The 9,353-nt window shown below is 45.1% G+C and overlaps 1 protein-coding gene across 1 annotated transcript in view; it reads left to right on the top strand.

The window, feature by feature from the left end:
- LOC128409029 (zinc finger protein OZF-like) overlaps positions 1-9,353 on the top strand; it is a 120,505-nt gene that overhangs the window by 106,662 nt on the left and 4,490 nt on the right. The window lies entirely within an intron of this gene.

Raw genomic sequence — 9,353 nt, 5'->3', positions numbered from 1 at the left:
AGGTCTGCTGGTGGCCCACACACCTAATGACACTTGTGGGATGGAGTCCCATGCGTAGGGCTCTCTCTTGCCATTGGAGCACCAACCCCTCTGAGGCACACCTCATCACAACATTGGTGTCGTTTCATGAGCCGGTGAAGTTGCATCTCAGGATTTGGGGGGGGGGTGAGATGAAGCCCCTGAATTTCTGTCGCTGCTGGTGGTTTTATTGTAAGCGGATTCTGTATTTTGTTTTTCTCCTACACTGTTTCAATCCTATGGTTTAAAAATGTTTTGCTTTGGGCAGTATAACATTCCTTGCCCTGGGACTTTTGGGCGAAAGGCAGATTATAAAGTAAAGGTAAAGGGACCCCTGACCATTAGGTCCAGTCGTGGCCGACTCTGGGGTTGCGGCGCTCATCTCGCTTTATTGGCTGAGGGAGCCGGCGTACAGCTTCCGGGTCATGTGGCCAGCATGACTAAGGCGCTTCTGGCAAACCAGAGCAGTGCATGGAAACACTGTTTACCTTCCCTTCCCTATTTATCTACTTGCACTTTGACGTGCTTTCAAACTGCTAGGTTGGCAGGAGCAGGGACCAAGCAACGGGAGCTCACCCCGTCATGGGGATTCGAACCACCAACCTTCTGATCAGCAAACACAAGAGGCTCAGTGGTTTAGACCACAGTGCCACCCGTGATAACTGTTAATGTTGTGGTTCTTATCAACACTCTTATCAACTGGGTGCACTGCCCACATGATCCATGCTTGTTTCCTTTGATCTGTGCTCTGTGGGGGCTGAGCTCTCTCTGGAGAGCAGTCTGTCTGGGAAGTCGTTTTGTTTTTTGTTAAGAGGCAGAGAGCTGCGAACATGCAGCTAGATTCTGCAAGTTTTCTTTTCTGTTTTGAGTGCTACTAAATAAAGAGTTTTGGATTAGAAGCACTGGTGTCGAGCTGTGTTATTGAGGACACCACGTCAACACAGACAAGCCATTTGATGCTGCGTGTGAACTCTGCTATTATCCGGCAACTGGAGAGAGTGGCAGCGTGCGGAGTGGAAGCGTGTGGGCACCATTGGAAGTTTGTTGGAGTGGCAATAAATCAGATTTATTGCAGGGCCGTTGCAGCAGACTCCGTAGGTCAATAGATATACGACCCAACAAACTTTCACAGTTAAGAGATGAATGAATGAATGATCATGATGAAGAATCTTTCTTTCTCCACGACTACAAGAAGAAAATAAAATCTTGTGGCAGGGGGTGGGGAAAGACCCTCAGAATCAGAAAGTGTGAGGCTCTCCGTATAGCTTCATTGCTAATGTGAACTAATAAAAAAGGACCCAAAACACATTAATATACAAACAGAGCACATTAGAATAGCCACCTGTCATTTTGTGACCAAGCAGAATTGAACTCCCTCTTAAAAAGCAGAGACATCACCTTGCCAACAAAGGTCCGTATAGTTAAAGCTATGGTTTTCCCAGTAATGATGTATGGAAGTGAGAGCTGGACCACAAAGAAGGCTGATCACCGAAGAATTGATGCTTTTCAACTATGGTGCTGGAGGAGACTCTTGAGAGTCCCATGGACTGCAAGAAGATCAAACCTCTCCATTCTGAAGGAAATCAGCCCTGAGTGCTCACTGGAAGGACAGATCGTGAAGCTGAGGCTCCAGTACTTTGGCCACCTCATGAGAAGAGAAGACTCCCTGGAGAAGACACTGATGCTGGGAAAGATGGAGGGCACAAGGAGAAGGGGGCGACAGAGGATGAGATGGTTGGACAGTGTTCTCGAAGCTACCAGCATGAGTTTGACCAAACTGCGGGAGGCAGTGGAAGACAGGAGTGCCTGGCGTGCCCTGGTCCATGGGGTCACAAAGAGTCGGACATGACTAAACAATAAGGCACCCACAGGTGTACAGGGAGTTCAATTCTGCTTCCTGCAGGGATAGGATTTGAGAGCAGCCCAACTACCCACATCTCTGCATGCCCCATAGAACATCAGGCAGATGGGAACAATTTAGGGGGAAACAACCTTGTAGTCAAATGGGGAGGCCTGGTGTTTCAAATTTGGTCGGGGGGCCAAAGTTCCCTAGGTAACCTGTATCATCCAAATCCACCCCACACCTAGCCAGTCACCTGGGAAGATCTTGCTTTCCTCAGAGCCCTGGGGACCGGCTGCCGGGAGGTCTTCCTCATCTTCTTTTTCTTCCTCCTTCATTTTCAGTGTCACCTTAGGACACCCTGAAACCAAGAGAAAGCAGAAGGAGAAAGTGTAAGGATGGAGAAGACCGTGGATGGGGAGTTGGGGGGAGGGATGTGGACTAGTTTCTGCTCAAATACCAAGGCTCAAACCCTCTAGTATCTCCAGGTAGGATTGGGAGAGAATTCTCCCTGCCTAAAACTATGGTAAGCTGCTGTCAGTCAGTGTAGACAATATTGAGCTACATGGTCTGACTTCTTACTTCCTATGTTCCTAAGAAGAATAGAGAATGGCATAATAATAATAATAATAATAATAATAATAATAATAATAATAATAATTTTTATTTATACCCCACCCTCCCCAGCCAAGGCCAGGCTCAGGGCGGCTAACAAGCAATAATAAAAACAAGTTGAATGAATACAAGTTAAAAACAAAATTAAAATACAATATTAAAATGTAGCCTCATCGCAGGAGGAGAAAGGAAAAGAAAAAAGAAAGAGGGGGAGGGAATCAAATTGCCTCCAAGCCAAAGGCCAGGTGGAACAACTCTGTCTTACAGGCCCTGCGGAAAGAAATCAGATCCCGCAGGGCCCTGGTCTCATGAGGCAGAGCGTTCCGCCAGGCCGGAGCCAGTGTTGAAAAGGCCCTGGCTCTGGTTGAGGCTAATCTAACTTCCTCAGGGCCCGGGACCACTAGGGTGTTGCTACTTATGGACCTTGAGGCTCTCCGTGGGGCATACCAGGAGAGGCGGTCCAATGGGTACGAGGGTCCTAAGCCATGAAGGGCTTTAAAGGTCAAAAGCAGCACCTTAAATCTGACCCTGTACTCCACCGGGAGCCAGTGCAGCTTGAAAAGCACTGGGTGAATATGCTCCCATGGCAGAGACCCCGTGAGGAGCCTTGCTGCAGCATTCTGCACCCGCTGGAGTTTCTGGGACAGCTTCAAAGACAGCCCTGTGTAGAGCATAAGGGCAGAAAACGTTCAATGGCTCCTATAGAGGACTGCCAGCTCCCTTCCTGGTGCTGATCCAGATTTTTTCAGCAGTGACCAGAAACCGAGCAGGTGGCACGGTGGAAAAACTCAAGGTCTGCTTTTTCTCCCTGCCCCACGGGAGTTAATGAGAGGTTCTGCATCTCAAACCCTCAAGGTTCTTCAGCTAATAATTCTGTCCCTGAGACGTCAATACTAAAAGCATACTTATTAGAAAGGGAGGCTGGTCCATTAGCACAAAGGGGCCACTGCCAGCTCTGCCTTCTCAGGGGCTATGGCTCCACCTAGTGTTGGCCTCCCTGCCTTTCACCCTATCAGATGGATACCAGCTGCTAATGGAGCTTTACAATAGCTTTTGATCAAACAGCCACAGGATGACTCTGGTAAAATGATTTGAAGCAGAAGCATTGTAACAAATCCCCGATCAACTGGTCTATTGGTCTATAATGACACGTTCTCTGTGCACCTCTCTCTCACCTGAGTGGGCAGCTGAGGAAGTCTTAGCGTTCTCTACTCCTATAATTCGCTGTACCGTCTCTTGTTCTGTCATATCAGGAGCTTCTGATTAGGAGAAAGATGGGGAGGGGGGGCCCAAGGCAGTGCTGAGGAGAGATTTCAATCTTTGCAAGCTGCAGGAAAGAATACAGCTGGTTTCTATACAAGAACGGAAGAAGGTAAAAGAGCCAGCTGGATCAGACCAACAGTTCAGCATTCTGCTATGGTACACCAATTGTGGAACGACTTTCCCAAATATTATCAGACTTTTCACATGCTGCTGTTTTTAATTATTACTACCAGTCTATTTACTAAAGCCCTGTTCATGACCCTGGGTTGTTTTTAAAACATTAATGCTGGATGTTTTCCAATTAGTTTGGGGTTTTTTTTTAGTTGAAATTTATAATATAATTTCAATATATGTTGCAATTTAATTTGACTAGCTGCCTTTTACTCTAACATGATTTTTTTCCTTTGTATTTTTATGTTGTGAACCGCCCCGAGATCTACCGGCAAAGGGCAGTGTAAAAATTCAATTAAAAAATAAATGAAATAAAAGATAGAGGGAAAAAATGTTTAAATTAACAGGTGGTGAGAGCTTGAAAGGTTTTTTTATAATTTTCACCCAGAAGAGAGATAAAAGATTGCAGATGTGCGCCGAAGAGAAGAACAGAAACGATAGAAAATGAGATAAGGTGGACATTTCAATGGGTGGGAACGGCTGTAATCCTTAACACAAGTCCTACTGAAGAGGACATAAATAATGCCCTGTTATTTACTTATTACGTCTCTAATCTTGCTCTCCTGCAAGGAGCTCAAGGCGGGCGACATTGGATCCTCGTCCCCAATTTCTCCTCTCAACAACCCTGAAAGGTAGTCCAGTCTAGAGAAGGGGCTGTCCAAAGGCTGACTTCATGTCTTGAGTGGGAATTTGAATCTAGGTCTCCTCGCTCCTAATTCAGCCCTCTAACCTAGGCAGCATCTTAAAAAGCAGAGACATCACCTTGCCGACAAAGGTCTGTATAGTTAAAGCTAAGGTTTTCACAGTAGTGATGCATGGAAATGAGAGCTGGACCATAAAGAAGGCTGATCGCCGAGGAATTGATGCTTTTGAATTATGGCGCTGGAGGAGACTCTTGAGAGTCCCATGGACTGCAAGAAGATCAAACCGATCCATTCTGAAGGAAATCAGCCCTGAGTGCTCACTGGAAGGACAGATCCTGAAGCTGAGGCTCCAATACTTTGGCCACCTCATGAGAAGAGAAGACTCCCTGGAGAAGACCCTGATGTTGGGAAAGATGGAGGGCACAAGGAGAAGGGGACGACAGAGGACGAGATGGTGGGACAGTGTTCTTGAAGCTACTAACATGGGTTTGACCAAACTGCAGGAGGCAGTGGAAGACAGGAGTGCCTGGCCTGCTCTGGTTCATGGGGTCACGAAGAGTTGGACACAACTAAACAACAAAATTTACTTATTACGTCTCTAATCTTGCTCTCCTGCATGGAGCTCAAGGCGGACGACATTGCATCCTCGCCCCCAATTTCAACAACCCTGCAAGGTAAGCCAGTCTTAGAGAAGGGGCTGTCCAAAGGCTGACTTCATGTCTTGAGTGGGAATTTGAATCTAGGTCTCCTCGCTCCTAATTCAGCCCTCTAACTACTACACGACACCGTTTTACAATTGTGTGGCACCTTTGCTTAGGGGAGGCGTTGCACTTACGCTTAGGGTCGCTTCCCTGGCGGAAAGGATCCTGCTCTCCCTTCCGTTGTCGGCTTGAAAGACACCCTCACCAGGAATCCTTCAAGAAGCGGGATCCTCAACCGATCCCTCTCTTTTCTCTTTCCCTCGCGTTTGCGCCAGGAATCCCTACTGCGTCTCCTCGATCACCACCACGTCTCCTGCGCGCTTGTCTTTTTTATTTTATTTCCATTCCCCTTTCTCCTCCTCCACCAGATCGCTCCATGGGGAGAGCTGGCGGCTTTGCTCTTTGTTTTCCGCTTCCCACCATGTGATCGAAGGAAAGCCAGGAGGAGGGGAGGGGGGGACACGCAGAAAACCCTCTTGCAAGGCAACCCTCCAAAAAGAGAAAAAATCCTCCCCCTTGGCTACCTGAGCGCATGGATGGAGCGAGGGTGGATGCGCTTGGCAATTGATTCCTTGGGGCTGCTTGAATTCATTGCCTGCGGGGCGGGGGGGGGCGGCTTTGCATTTTTTGTTTGTTTGGTAAAACCCACCACCAATCATATATGCAGGCTTACTCTGAAGTAAGTGGAACGGGAGTCGTGGACTCTCCTTCCTTGGAGGCTTTTAAGCAGAGGTTGGATGGATTCTTTAGTTGAAATTCCTGCCTTGCAGCGGGTTGGACTAGATGACCCTTGGGGTCCCTTCCGACTTTATAATTCTATTATTCTATGATTCTAACTCCGTGATTCTAAACCAGCGGTAGGCAAACTAAGGCCCGGGGGCCGGATCCGGCCCAATCACATCCTAAATCCGGCCCTCGGACGGTCCGGAAATCAGCGTGTTTTTACATGAGTAGAATGTGTCCTTTTATTTAAAATGCATCTCTGGGTTATTTGTGGGGCATGGGAATTCGTTCATTATTGCCCCCCCCCAAAATATAGTCCGGCCCCTCACAAGGTCTGAGCGACGGTGGACCGGCCCCCTGCTGAAAAAGTTTGCTGACCCTTGTTTTAAACCCTTAACTCTGGAGTTGACGGTTTGTTCCCAGGCAAATGCACAGGGCTGGGTTTCACGGCTGCCCGCACCCCGAATCTTTTGCGCGCTTACTCGAGAGTAAGCCATTGAACTCTGCCAGTCAACTGACGGCGCAGGATTGAGTTGCTGGTTTTTTTGCCCCTGCCCCTTCCTGCTCTCTTTCTCGGCTCTTGCGCAAAGGTGACTTAAGAGAGCCACCTGCTCTCATTCCTCCAGCCTAACTTTGGCAAATATATGTAGAATATATGCATTTGGAAATTAAGGCGCAGAGGATGCTGATGACTGGGCTGCTGTCCGTTCAAATTATATTTTAATTGCTGGTTTTAGATACACTGTGATGCATTTTAAGTATTGTTTTTAACCAGTTTGTTATTATTCTGTATTTTATAACTGATGTTGTAAGCCGCCTTGAAACCTGACTTGGCAGGATAAAAATATATTAAATAGAAAATAGATTTAAAAGAAAGAGAGAGGCAGTGGGGTGGAATCCAGGCTGGCTTTGAGCTTCTTGGAGGATGAACCCTATTATTTTCTGCCTTCTGCACATCACAACTGCATTTTGCTTTGTGCCTGGTAACTGTTGCCCATTATTTGTTGTTTGCAATGTTCCATGTTATTCCTCTATATCACAGAATCATAGCATTGTAAAGTTTGAAGGGACCCTGAGGATCATCTAGTCCAACCCCCTACAATGCAGGAATATGCAGCTGTCTCAGACAGGGATCGAACTTGTAAACTTGGCACTATCAGCACCATGCTTTAACCAACTGAACTATCCATATGTATCCATATATTATAGAAGGGAGCGGGTGATGCTGTGGTCTAACCACTGGTCCTCTTGGGCTTGCTGATCAGAAGGTCGGTGGTTCAAATCCACACAATGGGGTGAGCTGTTGCTCTGTCCCAGTTTCTGCCAACCTAGCAGTTCGAACACACACCAGTACAAGTAGATAAATAGATACCGCTGCAGCGGGAAGGTAAAAAGTATTTCTGTGCGCTCTGGTTTCCATCACGGTGTCCCATTGCGCCAGAAGCGGTTTAGTCATGCTGGCCACATGAACTGGAAATCTGTCTGTGGAAAAATGCCGGCTTCCTCAGCCTGAAAGTGAGATGAGTGCCGCAACCCCATAGTCTCCTTTGACTGGACTTAACCGTCCAGGGGTCCTTTACCTTTTCACTTTACCTATTATATGCTTTTACAGTGGTACCTTGGGTTAAGAACTTAATTCGTTCTGGAGGTCCGTTCTTAACCTGAAACTGTTTTTAAACTGAAGCACCACTTTAGCTAATGGGGCCTCCCGCCGCCGCCGCTCAATTTCTGTTCTCATCCTGAAGCAAAGTTCTTAAACTGAAGTACTATTTCTGGGTTAGCAGAGTCTGTAACCTGAAGCATCTGTAACCTGAAGCGTCTGTAACTTGAGGTACCACTGTATTGTTGATCCTTTGGTTTCTAATTGCTATTATAGATGTAATGATTTTTTTTAATGCAATTATTTTCAATATGTAATACTTTAAAATATGTTTTTAATGGACTTGTGAAATCGCTTTGAGATGCAATATAGGAAGCAGCCCATAAATGAAACGAATGGTATATTTGCTACAATTTGTTGAAAATAAGGAAGGGCTGATACAAAATAACTTGATTTTTGGACTTGAGCTGAAAAGAATATTAAGGAACTAAAATCCCCCTAGAGGGACTTAGTGACATTACAGGAATGGCTGGAGGAGGGAAAATCCAGGCTGAATTGGACATCTGAGAGTTTTGAGAATATGGTGAAGGAGACATATGTTGCCCCTGAAGAAAAGGAAGGAGGAGCTGTAACTCTGCAAATGTTAAAGGAGAGTTGTACCTTGAGGCCTGACATGATGGCAATAAAGGAAAATAAAAATCTGATGTGGAAAGTCTGGCCTGAATTGGAGAGTGGAGAACTGAAAGATCTCCTTATGTGGAAATTTGAAGACCGAAGGATTACAAATTTGATTAAGGTGGAAGCTGGAGCTCTGGGGACATTTGGACTTGAAAGGAGTAGGAAACAAGATTTGGAGTACCCCATAGGCTTTATTTTTAAATATGGAGGTCTGGCTGGAAGAAATATGGATCCTGTTGGGCCGGAGCCTCTCCGAGATTTGGGGTTTAACATTAAGGACAATCAAAAAGACCAGCAGAGAGGAATTGAGAGAGAATTAAGAGCCTCGGATGTGAGATCTCCAGGCTAAACAGTATATTGATACTGACGGACATTATTGGGGACTGAAACCGGGAAAAGGGTGGGTGGAGCCTGGGAATCCAAAGGGTATATAATTATAATTTGTGCTGTTTTTATTTGGTTCTGCTATTTTTATGGAAATTGGGAAAGTCGTGGAAGGGAAATTTTGGTCGACTTTAGGAAAAATATTTAAGAATGAATAATGAGGTATAAGTATTGATGTTGAAGTTTGGATAAGTTAAAATTGGTTTTTAAAATGGTCTAAATTGAATGAAAATAAGGTTTGCAAAGTAAATTGAGGAAATGGAAGAAGAAGAAAAATAAAATAATAACATGTTAGAATAAATTATTAAGTTAAAGTGGAGAAATAAGTTAAGGACTTGCTGAGCTGATAATTTAAATTGGAATACAAGAAGGGGAGGTGTGAGGAGGTCTGAGAAATAAGTTAAAAGAAAATAAGTAATTGAAATTTTATGTGTTTTTAATTGTTTTGGATTTTTGTTATTTTTTGTCTATTTTTGTTTTTGTGTGGTTTTTGAAAATGCTAATAAATATTCATTTAAAAAAATAAATGAAACGAATGGATGGATAAAATGTATGTTTTTTAAAAATCATTAATTGCTTCAGGACCCACCCCCACCCATCTCCCCCCCCCTTCCCCCCCCAATGTCTCAACCAATGAAACTGATTTGTAAAAATGTTACATGGAAAAATACAAGAGACATTACACATACCGGTACTTCTGTAAAACAAGAAACTCT

The sequence above is a fragment of the Podarcis raffonei genome, chromosome 2 (assembly GCF_027172205.1).
Source record: "Podarcis raffonei isolate rPodRaf1 chromosome 2, rPodRaf1.pri, whole genome shotgun sequence".
Taxonomy (NCBI): domain Eukaryota; kingdom Metazoa; phylum Chordata; class Lepidosauria; order Squamata; family Lacertidae; genus Podarcis; species Podarcis raffonei.
Note: the sequence above shows the minus strand (reverse complement) of the source record. Positions and strands in the feature narration are given on the sequence as shown.